We start from the raw sequence: 23,629 nt of genomic DNA, 5'->3' as shown, positions 1-23,629 counted from the left end.
AGCAGTATTTAAGGCTCCACCTATTGTTACCCTTTGCTTGGTAATTTAATTCAGTACCTTTGTGTATGCTGTTTGATATTGAACCAGCCATTCCTTGCTGTCTAAGTGGGGATTCCTCTTTGTATTACAGTTACCTGGATATCTGAATCTCTAGTATTCTGTGACATTGCAGCATCTCTCCTGAGTCTCCTCTGAAAGATTGTCACATAACTCCAATTCTGGATATCGTTTGGTTTTGCCTGCTCACAGATCTCTACTCTCTGCACTGCAGCCTGGCCTGTGACATCACTCCCAGCTCCTCTGTGTACTCAAACGGCTGCTGCAGCTCACACACTGCCTTTCATTACAGATAGCTTGCCTGTCTCTCCGGATTAGCTCACAGGACAACTGCTAGACAAGTTTCTGATGACTGCATACTCCGGTCTGTATAACAACAATATCACTGTGGATTCATATGTTACACCTCTCATGCTTATACACAGCTTCTGGTAAACAAATCTGTCTGCTTGTTATTGCTGCTTGTTGAATGACTTTTACTTGATTGCAAACAACTTGTCACGCTTCTCACATTTAAGCATTTAACCATAAGCTTGCTGTTTGTGCCTGAAACTAACCCTGCATAATTCTCTTAAGACTTATATTGCTCATATGAAGATAAATCAATTACAGTGCTAATAGCCTGCACAATTGAGGCTGAAGATAGTGTGTCTGTATGAGAGTGTGCAAACAACTGTATATATTTTATATGTCTGGATTTGAAGACTGAAATTTACTCTGGGAACAGATTTTCATTTATTCTGATTGTTACTTTTTCTGGAATTAGAGCAATCCTATTTCATCTGCCATATCATAGGATTGACTCATTCCTTATATTTCTCTAATAACATCTTCACACTGTATCCTTACAGTAGTGACCCTCAGATCTATGAGCACAACAGGGTAAGTTAGATCTTAATGAGCCTGAGGTAAGGTGTGAGACTGAGTGGTCCTATAAAATATCAGGATACTAGTTTATACCAGAACATTACAAAACAAGAGACTTCCCAGAAGCCTGTCCAGGTTCAGGGATTTTCAGGCGGAAGCAGTGGGTGTGCTGACACTTCCTTGGTGTTATCAACCTGCTTATATTTTCCCGCCTCTAGTTCTTCTTCCAAGAGTGATTTTCAGAATCATCATGGAACAATTGTTTGTGTTGCTGGTGGCTCCAGCATGGCCTCACAAGTTTTGGTATGCGGGTCTTGTTCAGATGTCCAGCTGCCAACCTTGGCCACTTCCGTTAAGGCCAGACCTACTGTCTCAAGGTCCATTTTTCCTTCAGATTTTCAAATCATTAAATTTGAAGGTATGGGAATTGATCGCTTAGTGCTAAGTCATAGAGGTTTCTCTGACTCAGTGATTAATAATATGTTACAAGCTCGTAAATCTGTCTCTTGAAAGATTTATTATCGAATTTGGAAGACTTACATTTCATGGTGTTCTTCTCATAAATTCTCTTGGCATTCTTTTAGAGTTGCGAGAATTTTACAGTTTCTTCAGGATGGTTTTGATAAGGTTTTGTCTGCAAGTTCCTTGAAGGGACAAATCTCTGCTCTTTCTGTTTTATTGCACAGAAAGATTGCTAACTTCCTGATATTCACTGTTTTGTACAGTCTTTAGTTTGTATTTAAGCCTGTCATTAAATCAGTCTCTCCTCCTTGGAGTCTTAATTTGGTTTGGAGGGCTTTACAGGCACCTTCATATTGAGCCTATGCATTCTTTGGACATTTAACTACTTTCTTGGAAAGTATTGTTCCTTTCGGCCATCTCTTCTGATAGAAGAGTTTCTGAGCTATCTGCTCTTTTTTGTGAATCTCCTTTTCTGATTTTTCATCAGGATAAGGCGGTTTTGCGGACTTCATTTCAATTTTTCCTAAGGTTGTGAATTCTAACTACATTAGTAGATAAATTGTTGTTCCTTCCTTGTGTCCTAATCCTAAGAATTATTTGGAAAAATTGTTACATTCTTTGGATGTGGTGAGAGCTTTGAAATAATATATTGAAGCTACTAAGATTTCAGGAAGACTTCTAGTCTATTTGTTATATTTTCTGGTCCTAGGAAAGGTCAGAAAAACCTGCTATTTCCTTGGTTTCTTGGTTAAAGCTTTTGATTCTTCAAGCTTATTGGAATCGGGTTAGGCCCCACTTCAGAGAATTACAGCTCATTCTACTAGATCAGTCGCCACTTTGTGGGCTTTTAAGAATTAAGTTTCAGTTGATCAAATTTGAAAGGGGCAATTTGGTTTTCTTTACATACATTTACTTAATTCTACCATTTTGATGTATTTTTCGTAGAAAAGTTCTTCAGGTAGCTGTTTCAGTTTGATTCTTCTGCTAATGTTTTAAGTTTTTCTTTTCTTTATGAGAATAACTTATATTTTGGGTTGTGGATTAATTTTTCAGCATATGGCTGTTGTTTATTTTTATCCCTCCCTCGCTAGTGACTCTTGCATCTTGGGTATTTGATATCCCATACATCACTAGCTCATGGACTCTTGCCAATTACATGAAAGAAAACATAATTTATGTAAGAACTTACCTGATAAATTCATTTCTTTCATATTGGCAAGAGTCCATGAGGCCCACCCTTTTTATGGTGGTTATGATTTTTTTGTATAAAGCACAATTATTTCCAGATTCTTTTGTTGATGCTTTTTACTCCTTTCTTTATCACCCCACTACTTGGCTATTCGTTAAACTGAATTGTGGGTGTGGTGAGGGGTGTATTTATAGGCATTTTGAGGTTTGGGAAACTTTGCCCCTCCTGGTAGGATTGTATATCCCATACGTCACTAGCTCATGGACTCTTGCCAAAATGAAAGAAATGAATTTATCAGGTAAGTTCTTACATAAATTATGTTTTTTTAAAAGAAAAACAAGTCAAATTTGAAAAAAATACTATACCCCAGGTAAGACAAAAGACTTCCTAAAACATGATTCCCATATTGAAACTGCCAGACTGCAAAGGGAAATACACATAGACCTGACTCATGGCAAATATAAGTAAATACCTGTATTTAGAACTTTAAATAAATACATAAAGCGCCAACCATAGCTGAGAGTGTCTTAAAATAATGATACATACTTACCGAAAGACACCCATCCACATATAGCAGATAGCCAAACCAGTACTGAAAACTATCAGCAGAGGTAATGGTATAAAAGTATATCGTTGATCTGAAAAGGGAGGTAGGAGATTAATCCCTACAACCGATAACAGAGAACCCTTGAAAAGATTTTCCATGAGGGAAACCATAAAAAATCAATAGGCGATACTCTCTTCACATCCCTCTGACAAAAACTGTACTCTGAGAGGAATTGGGCTTCAGAATGCTTAGAAGCGCTTATCATAGAAGAAAACAAAAAATCAAGCACAAACTTACTTCACCACCTCCATAGGAGGCAAAGTTTGTAAAACTGAATTGTGGGTGTGGTGAGATGTGTATTTATAGGCATTTTGAGGTTTGGGAAACTTTGCCCCTCCTTATAGGATTGTATATCCCATACGTCACTAGCTCATGGACTCTTGCCATTTACATGAAAGAGAAATGAAATTACCAAAAATAAAAAATAAATATTCTTATTCTAATAGCCCTAAAAAACCTGCTGAAAATAAGAAAGCCTATTCTACAAATAAACTACTAATAGCCCTTAAAAGGGCCTTTTTGTAGGGCATTGCCCTAAAGCAAACAGCTCTTTTGCATAAAAAAAATTTACCCCCTAATATTAACCCCCAAAATAAAAAATCCTAACTAAAAAAAAACTAAACTATACATTGCACCAAAAAGGGCATTTGGATGGGCATTGCCCTTAAAAGGGCATTCAGCTCTTTTTCTGCCCTAATAAAATAAAAAAAATCTTTAAAAAAAAAACCAAGTCTAACCCCAAAATTGGTACTCATCAATGATGATGGGCGGCACTCCATCTTCATCCTGCCGGCACTCCATCTTCATCCTGGCGGCACTCCATCTTTATCTTCTTCCATTGGCGGTCCATCTTCTAGCTTTATCCTGACGGCAAGGTCAGCGGTGACATAGGTCCTCCTCTTCAGACTATCGACATGGAGGTCCTCTTCATGCAGTCTCCAGCCGCACACTGAAGATTGAATTCAAGGTACCCCTTTAATATTAGGGGTACCCTTGCATTCCTATTGGCTGATTTAATTTTTCAAATTCAAATCAGCCAATAGAATGAAAGGAAAAAGCTTTCATCCTATTGGCTGATTTGAATTTGAAGATTAAAATCAGCCAATAGGAATGCAAGAGTACAATCTTCAGTGTGCGACTGGAGAGCGCATGAAGAGGACCTCTGTGTCGATGGTCTGAAGAGGAGGACCGACGTCGCTATCGCCGCTGAGATGATGATAGAAGATGGACCGCCGAGAGAAGAAGATGAAGATGGATGGAGTACCGCCGGGACGAAAATGGAGCGCCACCCATCATCATTGGTGAGTACCAATTTTGGGGTTAGACTTAGTTTTTTTTGGGGGGTGTTTTTTTAAGATTACGGATTTCTTTTTTCATTTTGGCAGAAAAAGTGCTGAATGCCCTTTTAAGGGCAATGCCCATCCAAATGCCCTTTGTCGGGGCAAGGGTAGATTAGTTTTTTTTAGTTAGGATTTTTTATTTTGGGGGGTTGGGGATTGTAATCTTAGGGGTAATTTTTTATGCAAAAGAGTGGTTTGCTTTAGGGCAATGCCCTACAAAAGGCCATTTTAAGGGCTTTTGGTAGTTTATTTGTAGAAAAGGGTTTTTTATTTTAGGGTGTTTTTTTATAGGAATATTAGAATAGGAATATTTTTTTTTATTTTTGGTAAAAAAATAAAATTGAAAGGTAGGTTTTGCTATTTTGACTTTTTTGTTGTAAATGTTTAAATGGTAATTTAAGTTGTTTTTTTTTATAAGTAATGTTAGGGGTTTTTTTAGGGTAAGCTTAGGTTTGAATTTAATTTTACAGGTAAGTTTTTATTTATTTTAAGGTAGTTAGTATAGTTTTTATTTAATTTAGGGGTATTATAATTGGGGTTACATTAGGGTTGTAAGGTTAGAGGGTTTAGTTGTTAGTTTATTACTGTGCGTTGTGAGGGATTGGCGGTTTATGGGTTAACACTTTATTTAGATAGTTTGCGTTGTGGGGGGTGACCGTTTAGGGGTTAATAGTTTATTTAGATAGTTTGTGTTGTAGGGGATGTCGGTTTAGCAGTTAATAGTTTTATTTAGTGTTTGCGATGTGGGGGGATGGCAGTTTAGGGGTTAATAGTTTTATTTAAGGTATGCAAAGTGGGGGATGGCGGTTTAGGGGTTATTAGTGTAGTTTATGGGTGTAAGTGTACTTTGTAAGGTATTTTTGTTGTGTTTTGTGCAACTTTTTAGTTTAGGAAAACAGTTTACCAGAGCTCTTAGATCGTGATAAAGACTGAAGCGCAAAAGGCTATTGCACTAGCGCAATCGCGATTTCTTCCGCCTTGTAATATCAGTGGAAGAAAAATAGATAACGAAATACAATAGCTATAGAAATATGCGAGTATGTATTCATATAGATATATATTTTACAATAAATAAAACGTTAAGCGTAGTTGGTCTAGGGAGGTGTTGAGTTAACACGTGAAAGATAACTGTTGTTTTTTTGTTTTTTTAGTAGCATGCCCTATAGACGACTATAGTGAGTAGATAGCGCAGTCGTGATATCCAAAGTCCTTAAGTTATCTTATCTTGGCTTTCGCTCGAGCACTACTTTCAACTTGTAATAAGCGTGCAAAACCCGGCAGTGTTAAAATTTACCTTTGAGTGCAATTAGCGACACTTGTAAGATAGCCCAGAAATGCCATTTATAAAGATGTTAACACTCCTTTTCCCTTTATTTTAGTTCTACAGGAATACGGGACCTGTACACATGATTCACTTTTTTAAAGATACTTTCATTTACAATGCATTCTTCTGGTTGAGTCACTAGTAATATTAAACATCAGGAAATTATTTTCTTTATGATACTATATAAATATTCAGAAATAGACACACACACACACCCATACAAATCTATACTAAAAGTGCATCTTACCTGGATGTTCAGTGTTGTAATATTCTCGCTCACTATATTCAGGGCAGTTGCTGAAGGAAAAGTGACCCGGGATAAAGCTGGTAGAGAAGTACTGAACTGTGTCTTATCTAGATCTGAAGTGTTTACTCTGATCACAGGCAGATATCACATGAATATGGAAATAAAAAAAATGAGTCAGCATGATATGAGTAGTGATAAAAATACAGACAAGCATGACAGCAAAGGAGACAATAACTGTGTAACAGACAGTATCTCAGAAAAGTGTTGTTTGTAAGGAATTATTTTATAAGAAAATGAATATAGGGTAATTTGTCAACATGACCCTTAAGGTCAGTTTGTTGTCTTATTGTACCCAGTTTAGGTAAGTTGTGTATCTGGGGAAATTGTTCATTTCCAATGACATAGTGGGTGATCAGGTAGAATATTGTCAAGGTTCTGTATACTGAGATAACAACACTGTCTTGTGGTAAGTATAAAACTAAATATGCTTTGAAATGAAAGAAGCCTGAAAGATAATATGAGGACACTTAAATTCTTAAAATGAAATGAGAAAATGTATGATACACTATATGCCTAACTGAAACTTGGTTGTTCTCATACAACATATGAATAAAAAAAAATATATATATACAAAGTTATTTAGCCAATTTGCTGCTTTCACAGTTACTAAGATGCAACAGTGATGTAATCTCTTGCTAACCTGTAATACACACTAGAACACTGGTTTTCAAATCTGTCTTCAGGCCTCCCCAACAGGCCAGAATTTCAGGATTACATTGGGTGAGAGCAGGTAAAATAACTATCACCTAGATTACGAGTTTTGCGCTATAAACAGGTGTGAAAGAAATGCAACAAAAGTTGCGTTATTTCACCCTCCATAGCGCTGCCATTACGAGTTACTGAAAAGCCTCCTTGTGCGTGCGATATGGTGGCGTTAAGCTCCATATCACATAAAAGCACTAAAGCCCTAATCTAAAAAAAAAAACACCCACAAAAAAAACAAACTATCACTAACCCGAGAAGATCTACTCATGGTTCATGGTTCAAGGGGTCATGAGCTCAAGCTAAAGGGTAGTAGATTCAGGAGTAATTTGAGGAAGCACTTATTTACAGAAAGAGTGATTGATTTATGGAATAAACTTCCTCAAGAGGTAGTAGCAACAAACACTGTGGGGGACTTTAAAAATGCATGGGACAAGCATAAGGCTATCCTACAAACTAGATAAGTTTATACTGTTAGATAAGGTTGGGAAGACTTGCTGGGCCTATGGCTCTTATCTGCCGTCAATATCTATGTTTCTATGAAGTCCAGACATCCATCTTCATCCAGGCAGCGAGGTCTTCATCCATCCCGGAGGCAACTTCTATCTTCATCCTGGTGGCGTGGAGCGGAGCCATCCTGGAAGCCGATGGCATCCTTCGCGGAGCGTCCTCTTCATACGGTCGCTGCCGTACACTGAAGTTGAATGCAAGGTAGCCATTTTAAAATGGCGTACCCTGCATTCCTATTGGCTGATTTGATTTTTCAAATTCAAATCAGCCAATAGGATTAGAGCTTCTGAAATCCTATTGGCTGTTCAAAACAGCCAAAGGGATGAGAGCTACTGAAATCCTATTGGTTGTTCAAATCAGCCAATAGGATTTCAGTAGGTGTCATCCTATTGACTGATTTAAATTTGAAGAATCGAATCAGCCAATAGGAATGCAAGGTACGCCATTTTGAAGCGGCTACCTTGCATTCAACTTCAGTCTGCGGTGGCGACCGTATGAAGAGGACACTCCGCGCAGGATGGCATCGGCTTCCAGGATGGCTCCGCGCAGCTGAGATGAACAAAGAAAATGCCCCCGGGATGGATGAAGACCTCGCCGCCTGGATGAAGACTTCGCCGCCTGGATGGAGATAGATGTCCGGACTTCAGAAACTGTGAGTAGATCTTCTGGGGTTTTTTTAGATTAGGACTTTGGGCTTGGAAAAAGAGCTGAATGCCCTTTTAAGGGCAATGATCATACAAATGCCCCTTTAGGGGCAATGGGTAGCTTTGTTTTTTTTTAGAGTTGTTTATTTTATTTTGGGGGGTTGGTTGGGTGGTGGGTTTTACTGTTGGGGGGACTTTGTATTTTTTTTTAACAGGTTTTTTACAGGCAATGCCCTACAAAAGGCCCTTTTAAGGGCTATTGGTAGTTTATTGCAGGTGTTGTTTTTAATACTACACTTAGATCTTGGATGTGCTCCATTTATTCTGTGTTACAGAGATATTCGCTTTATATTTTCACTCTCATCTCCAAATATTCCCCATCCCGTTCTCTTCGATCAACCTCTGACCTACGTCTCTCCACTACTGTTATCTCTATGTCCCACTCCCATCTCTAAGACTTCTCACGTGCTGCCCCTGACCTCTGGAATTCTCTACCCTGCTCCATAAGACTGTCTCCAACCTTGTATAGCTTCAGACGCTACTTGAAAACATACCTATTCAGAGAGGTTTACCATCTCTCATCCATCTCTCATCCTAAACAAAATAATTCTTGAATGACCTGACTCCTTGCTACAACTATAATCCATGTGACAAGCAAACCCAAACCTTATGTCACTGCACCCTCAGCCTGTAGACTGTGAGCTCTCCGGAGCAGGGCTCTATTCCTCCTGTACTAGATTTGTTTTTTATTTTATCACAAATCCTTTTCATTGTATACCCCTATCTTTGTACCCAGCGCTACGGAATTTTGTGGCGCTATACAAATAAATGATAATAATAATAAGTTAAACTGTAATGAAAACATTTCAGCTTAATTTGTTTCTTCTGTAAACTCAAACTTTATATCAGTTCCAGGTAGGGCTGTGCGATATGGGAAAAAACATAATTTATGTAAGAACTTACCTGATAAATTCATTTCTTTCATATTGGCAAGAGTCCATGAGCTAGTGATGTATGGGATATACAATCCTATCAGGAGGGGCAAAGTTTCCCAAACCTCAAAATGCCTATAAATACACCCCTCACCACACCCACAATTCAGTTTAATGAATAGCTTAGTAGTGGGGTGATAAAGAAAGGAGTAAAAAGCATAAAAAAAAGGAATTCCGAAATAATTGTGCTTTATACGAAAAATCATAACCACCATAAAAAGGGTGGGTCTCATGGACTCTTGCCAATATAAAAGAAATGAATTTATCAGGTAAGTTCTTACATAAATTATGTTTTCTTTCATGTAATTGGCAAGAGTCCATGAGCTAGTGACGTATGGGATAGTAGTACCCAAGATGTGGAACTCCACAGAAGAGTCACTAGAGAGGGAGGGATAAAAATAATAACAGCCATTTTCCGCTGAAAAAATTAATCCACAACCCAAAATATAAGTTTATTCTCATAAATGAAAAAAACTTAAACATTAGCAGAGAAATCAAACTGAAACAGCTGCCTGAAGAACTTTTCTACCAAAAACTACTTCCGAGGAAGCAAATACATCAAAACGGTAGAATCTAGTAAATGTATGCAAAGAAGACCAAGTTGCTGCTTTGCAAATCTGATCAACTGAAGCTTCATTCTTAAAAGCTCACGAAGTGGAGACTGATCTAGTAAAATGAGCTGTAATTCTCTGAGGCGGGCCTGACCCGACTCCAAATAAGCCTTTTGAATCGAAAGCTTTAAAACCAAGATGCCAAGGAAATGGCAGAAGCCTTCTGACCTTTCCTAGAACAAGAAAAGACAACAAATAGACTAGAAGTCTTCGTGAAATCTTTAGCAGCTTCAACATAATATTTCAAAGCTCTTACAACATCCAGGATCTCTTCAAAGAATTCTTAGGATAAGGACAAAAAGAAGGAACAACAATTCCTTCTCTATTAATGTTGTTAGAATTCCCAACCTTAGGTAGAAATTTAAATGAAGTCCACAAAACTGCCTTATCCTGATGGAAAATCAGAAAAGGAGATTCACAAGAAAGAGCAGATAATTCAGAAACTCTTCTAGCAGAAGAGATTGCCAAAAGGAACAACACTTTCCAAGAAAGTAGTTTAATGTCCAAAGAATGCATAGGCTCAAAAGGAGGAGCCTGTAAAGCCTTCAAAACCAAATAAAGACTCCAAGGAGGAGAAATTGATTTAATGACAGGCTTAATACGAACCAAAGCCTGTACTAAACAGTGAATATCAGGAAGTTTAGCAATTTTTCTGTGGAATAAAACAGAAAGAGCAGAGATTTGTCCTTTCAAGGAACTTGTAGACACACCTTTATCCAAACCATCCTGAAAAAACTATAAAATTCTAGGAATTCTAAAAGAATGCCAAGAGAATTTATGAGAGGAACACCATGAAATGTTAGTCTTCCAAACTTGAAAATAAATCTTTCTAGAAACAGATTTACGAGCCTGTAACATAGTATTAATCACTGAATCAGAGAAACCTCTATGACTAAGCACTAGGCGTTCAATTTCCATACCTTCAAATTTAATGATTTGAGATTCTGATGGAAAAACGGACCTTGAGACAGAAAGTCCGGTCTTAATGGAAGTGGCCAAGGTTGGCAACTGGACATCCGAACAAGATCCGCATACCAAAACCTGTGAGGCCATGCTGGAGCCACCAGCAACACAAACAATTGTTCCATGATGATTTTGGAGATCACTCTTGGAAGAAGAACTAGAAGCGGGAAAATATAAGCAGGTTGATAACACCAAGGAAGTGTTAACGCATCCATTGCTTCCACCTGAGGATCCCTGGACCTGGACAGGTACCTGGGAAGTTTCTTGTTTAGACGAGATGCCATCAGATCTATTTCTGGAAGGCCCCATATTTGAACAATTTGAGAAAACACATCTGGATGGAGAGACCACTCTCCCGGATGAAAGTCTGACAACTGAAATTATCCACCTCCCAATTGTCTATACCTGGGATATGAACCGCAGAAATTAGACAAGAGCTGGATTCCGCCCAAACAAGTATCCAAGATACTTCTTTCATAGCTTGAGGACTGTGAGTCCCACCCTGATGATTGACATATGCCACAGTTGTGATATTGTCTGTCTGAAAACAAATGAACAGTTCTCTCTTCAATAGAGGCCAAAACTGAAGAGTCCTGAGAATCGCACGGAGTTCCAAAATATTTATTGGTAATCTCGCCTCTTGAGATTTCCAAACCCCTTGTGCTGTCAGAGATCCCCAAACAGCTCCCCAACCTGAAAGACTCACATCTGTTGTGATCACAGTCCAGGTTGGATGAATGAATGAGGCCACTAGAACAATACGATGGTGATCTAACCACCAAGTCAGAGATAGTCGAACATTGGGATTTAAGGATATTAATTGTGATATCCTTGTATAATCCCTGCACCATTGGTTCAGCATACAAAGCTGGAGAGGTCTCATATGAAAATGAGCAAAGGGGATTGCGTCCGATGCTGCAGTCATGAGACCTAAAACTTCCATGCACATAGCTACTGAAGGGAATGACTGAGACAGGCTGCAACCAATTTCAAATGTCTCTTGTCCATTAGAGACAAAGTCATGGACACTGAATCTATCTGGAAACCTAAAAAGGTTACCCTTGTCTGAGGAATCAAAGAACTTTTTGGCAAATTGATCCTCCAACCATGTTTTTGAAGAAACAACACTAGTTGATTCATGTGATATTCTGCAGAACGTAAAGACTGAGCAAGTACCAAGTAAGGAAACACCGCAATACCCCGCTCTCTGATTACAGAGAGTAGGGCACTGATAATCTTTGAAAAGATTTTTGGAGCTGTCGCCAAAAGGAAGAGCAACAAATTGGTAATGCTTGTCTAGAAAAGAGAATCTCAGGAACTGATAGTGAGCTGGATGAATCGGAATATGAAGATATGCATCATGTAAGTCTATTGTGGACATATAATGCCCTTGCTGAAGAAAAGGCAGAATAGTCCTTATAGTCACCATTTTGAAAGTTGGTACTCTTACATATTGATTTAAAATTTTTAGATCCAAAACTGGTCTGAATGAATTTTCTTTCTTTGGGACAATGAATAGATTTGAATAAACCCACCCCAGACCCTTTTCCTAAAATGGAACTGGCATGATTACCCTTGATAACTCCAGGTCTAAAACACACTTCAGGAAAGTCTGAGCCTTTACTGGGTTTTCAGGGATGCGTGAGAGAAAAAATCTTCTCACAGGAGGTCTTACTCTTAATCCTATTTTGTAACCCTGAGAGACAATACTCTGAATCCATTGATTTTGGACCGAATTGATCCAAACATCTTTGAAAAATCTTAATCTGCCCCCTACCAGTTGAGCTGGAATGAGGGCCGCACCTTCATGCGGACTTGGGTGCTGGCTTTGATCTCTTAAATGGCTTGGATTTATTCCAATTCCGAGGAAGGATTCCTATTGGAAACAGATTCCTTGGGGGAGGGATTAGGTTTCTGTTCCTTATTTTGTCGAAAGGAACTAAAACGGTTAGAAGCTTTAGATTTACCCTTAGGTCTTTTATCCTGAGGCAAAAAAATTCCCTTCCCCCCAGTAACAGTTGAAATTATTGAATCCAACTAAGAACCAAATAACTTATTACCTTGGAAAGAAAGAGATAGCAATCTGGACTTAGAAGTCATGTAAGCATTCCAAGATTTAAGCCACAAAGCTCTTCTAGCTAAAATCGCTAAAGACATAGATTTAACATCAATTTTGATGATATCAAAAATGGCATCACAAATAAAATTATTAGCATGTTGAATCAAGTTAACAATGCTAGACAAATCATGATCCGATACTTGTTGCGCTAAAGTTTGCAACAAAAAAGTTGAAGCAGCTGCAACATCAGCCAAAGAAATTGCAGGCCTGAGAAGATGACCTGAATATAAATAGGCTTTCCTTAGATAAGATTCAAGTTTCCTATCTAAAGGATCTTTAAAAGAAGTACTATCTTCCGTATGAATAGTAGTACGTTTAGCAAGAGTAGAGATAGCCCCATCAACCTTTTCCCAAAACTCTAAAGAAACAGCTGGCAAAGGATACAATTTTTTAAACCATGAAGAAGGAATAAAAGAAGTACCAGGCCTTAGAAATCATATCAGAAAAATATTTTTTGGCGCCAGAAACGTCCGGAATTGACATACTCGCGTCACAGATGACGCAACCTTGTGAAGGACTCGGCATCGACTAAGACCCCGGAAATGATGATTTTGCGTCAACGGAGGTAACTTCGCGGCAAAAAAAATTTGCGCCAAGAATGACGCAATAAACTTTGGCATTTTGCGCCCTCGCAAGCCTAATTCTGCCCGCGAATTTAAAAGACAGTTAATTTGAAAAAGAGACTAAACCCCAGGTAAGAAATAATTTTTCCTAAAAAAAGCATTTCCCAGATATGAAACTGACAGTCTGCAAAAGGAAATATACTGAAAACCTGAATCATGGCAAATATAAGTACAATACATATATTTAGAACTTTACATAAAGTGCCAAACCTTAGCTGAGAGTGTCTTAAGTAATGAAAACATACTTACCAAAAGACACCCATCCACATATAGCAGATAGCCAAACCAGTACTGAAACGGTTATCAGTAGAGGTAATGGAATATGAGAGTATATTGTTGATCTAAAAAGGGAGGTAGGAGATGAATCTCTACGACCGATAACAGAGAACCTATGAAATAGATCCCCCATGAGGAAAACCATTGTATTCAATAGGTGATACTCCTACACATCCCTCTGACATTCACTGTACTCTGAGAGGAATCGGGCTTCAAAATGCTGTGAAGCACATATCAACGTAGAAATCTTAGCACAAACTTACTTCACCACCTCCATAGGAGGCAAAGTTTGTAAAACTGAATTGTGGGTGTGGTGAGGGGTGTATTTATAGGCATTTTGAGGTTTGGGAAACTTTGCCCCTTCTGGTAGGATTGTATATCCCATACGTCACTAGCTCATGGACTCTTGCCAATTACATGAAAGAAATTATGTTTTTTCATGGGACTTCTATAGCGCCGGTATTACAAGTTTTGCGGTGAGGCTAAAAAGCTTGCGTTGCAGTCGAAACCGTCAAGATCCGTTTCGCAATCTGAGAGCAGTAGTTATGAGTTGTACGCTAAAAAACTGTTACATAAAACTCATAACTAAACTGTCACAAAGTACACTAAACCCCTAAATCGAGGCCCTCCCTCATCACAAATACTATATTAAAGTTATTAACCCCTAATCTGACGCTCCCGAAATCGCCTCCACTAATGAAATGTATTAACCCCTATTCCGCCGCTCCCCGACATCGTCGCCACTATAATAAAGTTATAACCACCACCCTCCCACATTGCAGACACTATGTATATATAATTAACCCCTAATCTGCCGCCCGCCCACATCGCCCCCACTATACTAAAGTTATTAACCCCTAATTCTGCCGCCACTATAATAAACCTATTAACCCCTAAACTGCAAGCCCCCCATAATGAAATATAATAAACCTATTAACCCCTAAGCCAAATGCCCCCCACATTGCAATAAACTAATTTAAACTAGTAACCCCTAAACCTAAAGCCCCCCTAACAACTAAATTACAAAAAATAACAAACGAAATTATCTAAAATAAAAAAGAATTACACCTAATCTAATAGCCCTATAAAAATAAAAAAGCCCACCCAAAATAAATAAACCCCTAGCCTACAATAAACTACCAATAGCCCTTAAAAGGGTCTTTTGTAGGGCATTGCCCTAAGTTAAAGCTAAAGTTAGAGCATTTAGCTCTTTTGCATTGCCCTGAAAAGGGCATTTAGCTCATTTATGAATAGCCCAAATCCTAAACTAAAAAAAAAACACACCCAAAAAAACCTTAAAAAATCCTAACACTAACCCCCGAAGATCCACTTACAATTGTTGAAGTCCCACTTGAAGGATCTTCATCCCGGCGGCTCCATCTTCATCCAGGTGGCAGGTGGCTCAATCTTCATCCAGGTGGCAGGCAGCTCCATCTTCATCCAGGAGGCAGGTGGCTCCATCTTCATCAGGCGGCATCTTCTATCTTCATCCTTAAGACATCCGGCGCAGAATATATGGTCGCCGCCATACACTGAATTTTCAATGTAAGAATGAAGATGGAGCCGCCAGGATGAAGATCCTTCAAGCGGGACTTCAACAACTGTAAGTGAATCTTCGGGGGTTAGTGTTAGGATTTTTAAGTTTGTTTTTGGGCGTTTTTTTTTTTTTTTAAAGTTTAGGGTTTGGGCTATCCGTAAAAGAGCTAAATGCCCTTTTCATGGCAATGATTAGCTTAGGTTTTTTTAGACAGTTTTTTTTTTATTTTGTGTGTTTGGGGGGGGGGTGTTTGTAATGTTAGTGGGACTTTGTATTTTGTTTAAGGTAAAAGAGCTGCTTAACTTAGGGCAATGCCCTACAAAAGGCCCCTTTAAAGGCTATTGCTAGTTTATTATAGATTAGGTTTTTTATTTTGGGGTGTTTTTTTTTTAAAATGGGTATTAGAATAAAAATTAGATCATCTATGTATCTTCCATAGAAGACTAGGTTCTTCCTCCAGCTTTGATGGTAGATGTAGATGTCCTCAAATCTTCCCATCACCAAATTGGCAAAGCTGGGGGCGAACCTGGACCCCATGGTGGTACCTTTCATTTGTAGGTAGTAGTTATCTAGGTATTTGAAATAATTGTGTTTAAGTATGAAGTTAGTCAATTCAAGCAGATATTCTTTCTGAGTGACTGGCATCATAAAGATAGTTAGTTATATATCGTAAGCCTACTTCATGGAAAATATTAGAATACAATGCGTTGACGTTGCATGTCATCCAAACATAATTTTCTTTTCTTTTTATATGAGCTAATTTCCGTAATACGTCAGTTGTATCTTTAATGAATGATGGTAGTTGTTTAACATACTTTTCTAAATAATAATCTACATAGGCTGAAAGATGATCGGTTATACTATTAATGCCTGCTATTATCGGCCTTCCTGGTGGTGTTTTTAAATTCTGGGGATGAGATATTGCTTTTCTTTGAGTGTTAGTATATCTTCTTTAAAACCATGATCCATTAATGAAATTAATTTCTTAGTGAATATAAGCGTGGGATCTGGTTATTATGGCCTATAATAATCTCTGTCCATTAATATTCTGTCTGCTTCTGGACAGAGATTATTATAGGCCATTAGAACAGGATCCTACCCCTATTTTTGCCAATTTGGTGATGGGAAGATTTGAGGACATCTACATCTACCATCAAAGCTGGAAGAAGAACCTGATCTTCTATGGAAGATATACAGGGAGTGCAGAATTATTAGGCAAATGAGTATTTTGACCACATCATCCTCTTTATGCATGTTGTCTTACTCCAAGCTGTATAGGCTTGAAAGCCTACTACCAATTAAGCATATTAGGTGATGTGAATCTCTGTAATGAGAAGGGGTGTGGTCTAATGACATCAACACCCTATATCAGGTGAGCATAATTATTAGGCAACTTCCCTTCCTTTGGCAAAATGGGTCAAAAGAAGGACTTGACAGGCTCAGAAAAGTCAAAAATAGTGAGATATCTTGCAGAGGGATGCAGCACTCTTAAAATTGCAAAGCTTCTGAAGCGTAATCATCGAACAATCAAGCGTTTCATTCAAAATAGTCAACAGGGTCGCAAGAAGCGTGTGGAAAAACCAAGGCGCAAAATAACTGCCCATGAACTGAGAAAAGTCAAGCGTGCAGCTGCCAAGATGCCACTTGCCACCAGTTTGGCCATATTTCAGAGCTGCAACATCACTGGAGTGCCCAAAAGCACAAGGTGGGCAATACTCAGAGACATGGCCAAGGTAAGAAAGGCTGAAAGACGACCACCACTGAACAAGACACACAAGCTGAAACGTCAAGACTGGGCCAAGAAATATCTCAAGACTGATTTTTCTAAGATTTTATGGACTGATGAAATGAGAGTGAGTCTTGATGGGCCAGATGGATGGGCCCGTGGCTGGATTGGTAAAGGGCAGAGAGCTCCAGTCCGACTCAGACGCCAGCAAGGTGGAGGTGGAGTACTGGTTTGGGCTGGTATCATCAAAGATGAGCTTGTGGGGCCTTTTCGGGTTGAGGATGGAGTCAAGCTCAACTCCCAGTCCTACTGCCAGTTTCTGGAAGACACCTTCTTCAAGCAGTGGTACAGGAAGAAGTCTGCATCCTTCAAGAAAAACAAGATTTTCATGCAGGACAATGCTCCATCACACGTGTCCAAGTACTCCACAGCGTGGCTGGCAAGAAAGGGTATAAAAGAAGAAAATCTAATGACATGGCCTCCTTGTTCACCTGATCTGAACCCCATTGAGAACCTGTGGTCCATCATAAAATGTGAGATTTACAAGGAGGGAAAACAGTACACCTCTCTCAACAGTGTCTGGGAGGCTGTGGTTGCTGCTGCACGCAATGTTGATGGTGAACAGATCAAAACACTGACAGAATCCATGGATGGCAGGCTTTTGAGTGTCCTTGCAAAGAAAGGTGGCTATATTGGTCACTGATTTGTTTTTGTTTTGTTTTTGAATGTCAGAAATGTATATTTGTGAATGTTGAGATGTTATATTGGTTTCACTGGTAAAAATAAATAATTGAAATGGGTATATATTTGTTTTTTGTTAAGTTGCCTAATAATTATGCACAGTAATAGTCACCTGCACACACAGATATCCCCCTAAAATAGCTATAACTAAAAACAAACTAAAAACTACTTCCAAAACTATTCAGCTTTGATATTAATGAGTTTTTTGGGTTCATTGAGAACATGGTTGTTGTTCAATAATAAAATTAATCCTCAAAAATACAACTTGCCTAATAATTCTGCACTCCCTGTACAGATGACCTAATTTTTATTTGGCAAGGGTCTCTCAACTCGGCAAGGGATTTTGCTTCCAAACTTAATGATAACATATTTGGGCTCACTTTCACTCATAATGTCCATTTGGATATAGTTTTGACAAGGGATTCAACTGACTCTATTACAATCCAAGACCTACTTCAAATCATTGTACAGTAACAACGTCCTAGAATAATTAGATTCAATGAGGGATATTTATCAAGCCGCCAACCACAAATACGCTGGAATTCTGCCGCATAATTGTGGCGAGCCTGATTCGCCCCATTTATCAAAGCCTAAGGACTGCAAAAGTTGAAATTTGTGACGTAACATACGATCCGCTGGTCTCAATCCGACACAGATAGATGCATTAAACCCTAAACCCCTGGCCTCCCACATCACTACCATTTACTAAACCTATTAACCCCTAAACTGCCAGCCCCCCACATCGCCATAAACTAAATAAAGCTATTAACCCCTAAAGATAACAACCTGCTAACTTTACATTAAATATTAACTCATCCCTATCTTATAATAAATTTAAACTTACCTTTAGAATTAAAATAAACTATATTAAACTACTAATTAACCTACCCTAACTATTATACTAAAATTACATTAAATTACATTAAACTACTAATTAACCTACCCTAACTATTATACTAAAATTGCATTAAATTACATTAAACTATTTTAAACTATTAATTAACCTACCCTAACTATTATACTAAAATTAAATTAAACTAACAATTAAATTAACTATATTACATATTTAAAAACCTAACCCTACACAAGTTATTTAAATCTACTATAAAGAATTACTAAGTTACAAAAAAATAACAACTAAGTTACAAAAAATTAAAAAAACTAAGTTACACAAAAAAAAACACTGTTACACAAAATAAAAAATAAATTATCCAATTTTTAAACTAATTACACCTAATCTAAGAGCCCTATCAAAATAAAAAAGCCCCCCCAAAATAAAAAAACCCCATAGCCTACAATAAACTACCAATGGCCCTTAAAAAGGCCTTTTGCGGGGCATTGCCCCAAATAAATCAGCTCTTTTACCTGTAAAATAAAATACAAACACCCACCCAACAGTAAAACCCACCACCCACACAACCAAACCCCCCAAATAAAACCCTATCTAAAAAACCTAAGCTCCCCATTGCCCTGAAAATGGCATTTGTATGGGCATTGCCCTTAAAAGGGCATTTAGCTCTTTTTCAGCCCAAAGTCCATAACCTAAAAACAAAACCCACCCAATAAACCCTTAAAAAAAACTAACACTAACTCCCGAAGATCCACTTACAGTTTTCGAAGACCGAACATCCATCCTCATCCAAGCGGCAGAAGTCTTCATCTAAGCGGGCCGAAGTCCTCCTCAAAGTCGGCAGAAGTCTTCATCCAGACGGTATCTTCTATCTTCATCCATCTGGCGTGGAGCGGCTCCATCTTCAAGACATCCGGCGCGGAGCATCTTCTTCTTACGACGTCTTCTGAAGAATAAAGTTTCCCTTTAAATGATGTCATCCAAGATGGCATCCCTTACATTCCGATTGGCTGATAGAATTCTATCAGCAATTAGTAATTAAGATGGAAAAATCCTATTGGCTGTTGCAATCAGCCAATAGGATTGAGCTTTCATCCTATTGGCTGATCCAATCAGCTAATAGGATTGAGCTTGCATTCTATTGGCTGATTGGAATAGGATTGAGCTTGCATTCTATTGGCTGATTGGAATAGCCAATAGAATGTGAGCTCAATCCTATTGGCTGATTGGATCAGCCAATAGGATGAAAGCTCAATTCTATTGGCTGATTGCAACAGCCAATAGGATTTTTCCCCCCTTAATTCCTATTGGCTGATAGAATTCTACCAGCCAATCGGAATGTAAGGGACACCATCTTGGATGACGTCATTTAAAAGGAAACTTCATTCTTCAGAAGACGTCGTAAGAAGAGGATGCTCTGCGCCGGATGTCTTGAAGATGGAGCCGCTCCGCGCCGGATGGATGAAGATAGAAGATGCCGTCTGGATGAAGACTTCTGCCGGCTTGGATGAAGACTTTGGCCCGCTTGGATGAAGACTTCTGCTGGCTTCGCTGAGGACTTCTGCCGCTTGGATGAGGATTGATGTCCGGTCTTCGAAAACTGTAAGTGGATCTTCGGGGGTTAGTGTTAGGTTTTTTAAGGGTTTATTGGGTGGGTTTTCATTTTAGGTTAGGGACTTTGGGCTGAAAAAGAGCTAATTGCCCTTTTAGGGGCAATGCCCATACAAATGCCCTTTTCAGGGCAATGGGGAGCTTAGGTTTTTTAGATAGGTTTTTATTTGGGGGGTTGGTTGTGTGGGTGGTGGGTTTTACTGTTGGGGGGTTGTTTGTATTTTTATTTACAGGTAAAAGAGCTGATTTCTTTGGGGTAATGCCCCGCAAAAGGCCCTTTTAAGGGTCATTGGTAGTTTAATGTAGGCTAGGGTTTTTTTTATTTCGGGGGGGCTTTTTTATTTTGATAGGGCTATTAGGTGTAATTAGTTTAAATATTTGATAATTTCTTTTTTATTTTGTACAACTTAGTGTTTTTTATTGTTTGTAACTTAGTGTTTTTTATTTTTTGTAACGTATTAACTTTTTATAGTAGATTTAAATATCTTAGGTTAGGTTTTTAAATATGTAATATAGTTAATTTAATTGTTAGTTTTATGTAATTTTAGTATAATAGGGTAGATTAATTAATAGTTTAATATAATTTAATGTAATTTATTTAATGTAATTTTAGTATAATATTATAGGGTAGGTTAATTAATAGTTTAATATTGTTTATTTTAATTCTAAAGGTAAGTTTAAATTTATTATAAGATAGGGATGTTGTAATTTTAATGTGAAGTTAGGTTTAGGGGTTAATAGCTTAATTTAGTTTATGGCGATGTGGGGGGCTGGCAGTTTAATGGTTAATAGTTTTAGTAAGTAGTGATGTGGGAGGCCAGGGGTTTAGGGGTTAATATATTTATTTAGTTATAGAGGGCTCCGGGAGTGGCGGGATAGGGATTAATAACTTTATTTAGTTGCAGAGGGGTCCGGGAGCAGCGGGATAGTGGTTAATACCTTTATTAAAGTTGAGGCGGGGTCCAGGAGCGGTGGCATAGGGGTTAATACCTTTATTAAAGTTGTGGTGGGGTCCGGGAGCAGTGGGATAGGGGTTAATACCTTTATTAAAGTTGCGGTGGGCTCCGGGAGCAGCGGTATGGGGTTAATAACTTTATTTAGTTGCAGTGGCCTCAGGGAGCAGCGGTATAGGGGTTAATAACTTTATTAGATTTTTGATGGGCTCCGGGAGCAGCGGGATTGGGGTTAATAACTTTATTAGAGTTGCGGTGGGCTCCGGGAGCAGCAGGATAGGGGTTAATAACTTTATTATAGTTGACGTTGGCTCCGGGAGCAGCGGGATGGGGGTTAATAACTTTATTTAGTTGCGGCAGGGTCCAGGAGCAGTGGGATAGGGGTTAAACATTTTAGTATAGTGGCAGTGTTTAGTGACAGGGTATAAATAAAGTTGGGAAAAAGCCAAATAGCAGCGAGACAACAGTCCGCTGCTCATCGCCCTGTACTTGGTGCGTGGCTTTTTGACAGCTTTTTTTTTTTTAAGGAGAGCGTATTCAGGTCCACGGCCACAATGTTAGGCGAGCATATAGTTGACGGCTTGATATATAGGCCTCTTTGTTTTTACATATATTTTATTAAATTTAAGTTTTAATTTATTTTGAGAGTCTGAGCTTGTTTCGTGCACTGGAAAAACATTGGATAAGATTTGGGAACACAGTTCTCACACTGGATCAGTGAGCTTGGACACTGAAATCTCCCAGTCTGCCCCACTTAGCACACTTGGGTGCTGCCTTACTTGTGAGTATGCTCTTGCACATTTACACCAAGTATAGTGCCAAAACAATATCACGCTAGGAGGAACCTGGAACCTACCCCAAGGGCTCACATTCTTAACAGATAAGTCCTATTGGAAATAAGGGTTCCTTTTTGTACTATACTTATCGTTTATATTTTGATTGACTGTAATATATATTATTATAGAATACTAGGGGGCGCAAGGGAAAAAAAAGACTATACTTACAAATGATAAATATCATATAATGATATGATATTTATCATTTGTAAGTATAGCCTTTTTCTCCCCTTGTGCCCCCTAGAGTTGACACAAGGATTTGTGCATCAACAGATTAGGTATTTATTCTCTTATTTATTCTTTCATTGTGTATTATTCCACCAATCTTACATATTGGGAGTGCGCAGCTTTCTATATTAGTACTGACAAATGTGTGTTACTATTCTTATAGATACATATATATATATATTTATATATACATAAAATATATACATAAACATATATATTTTATATTAAAAAGCATTACTATCAAGATCCATATTTTCTATTGATATAATATGTTCAGAATCCTTTCTCGTAGGGGTCTCTCTGATTCGCCAACATATTGCATCCCACATTCGCATTGCATAATATACACCACGCTTCTGTCACTGCATCTGATACAGTCTTTGATTATAAATTCTTTTTTATTCACATTTGATATGACTGATTTATTTTTGTTTGAGTGTCTACAGGCTTTACAAATTAGACATGGAAAAAAGCCTTTTATCTAATTTCCTATTAGGTCCCTGTCATTCTTCCCTTGTTTTATAAGGACAGTGGGAGCTAGTCTATTTTTCAAGTTATTGGCCTTTCTATACACAAAGTGCGGCCTTGTGGTAATAAGGGGTCCTAAGATTGTATCTTGTTGTAACACATGCCAATGTTTATTTAGGATCTTTTCGGTTAATTTATGGTTAATGTTATAGTTCGTAACAAAAGGGATCTTTACGTCATTTTTTTTACCTATTTGTTTTTCTCTATAAGGTTTTTTCTCTTAATATTTCCCACTTCTTGTCTGATGTTCTCTATGGTTTAATCAGTATAACCCCTTTCTATAAACGTTGACTTCAGAATATTCGACTGTCTTATATAATCATCAATTTTGCTACAGTTCTTTCTTACCCTAAGTAGCTGTCCTTTAGGTATGTTATCCTTCCATGCTTGGAGATGGCAGCTTGTGGAATGAATACAATTGTTAGTGCCTACCGGTTTGAAGTATGTTTTAGTATTAATTTTACTGTTTTCAATAAAAATTTCAAGATCCAGGAAGGTCAAAATCTCATTACTTATATCTTTTGTCAATTTGAACAATAAATCAAAGGATTATTGAGTGCCCTTCTAAATAATAAGTATATAATCAATATACCTCTTATGGCCTTATGGATTTTTTTATAAGAATTAATTTATTTATTGAAAATAATAAATTGGTAAAAAGATAGTTTTTTGGATTTAGGATTGATAACATGAATTTTGTTTCATGAACTTAGTGAAATATCAGAATGGTGTACTATAAAATAAATTGCATAACCAGTGATGCAATAAAAGAGCCCTTTTCTTTATTGAATGTCTTTTTGAAAATAACATTTCAAGCTTAGTTTATCCGTTGTATGTATACAAATACCCATTAAAAAACTTAAGATGATTATTGTCCAATATTGGAGGATATAAGATGCTGGAGATCAGACTAGCGGATTTAAGATTATACAGCATACCTATTAATGAATGGAAAACTGGAAATAAACAGGCACCTTCTTTAGGGGATTTAAGGAAGAGCAATAAGCAGGTCCGTCATCGACTTGA

The sequence above is a fragment of the Bombina bombina genome, chromosome 1 (genome assembly GCF_027579735.1).
Source record: "Bombina bombina isolate aBomBom1 chromosome 1, aBomBom1.pri, whole genome shotgun sequence".
Lineage (NCBI taxonomy): Eukaryota > Metazoa > Chordata > Amphibia > Anura > Bombinatoridae > Bombina > Bombina bombina.
The sequence above is the reverse complement of the archived record's forward strand: the minus strand, read 5'-3'. Positions refer to the sequence as shown.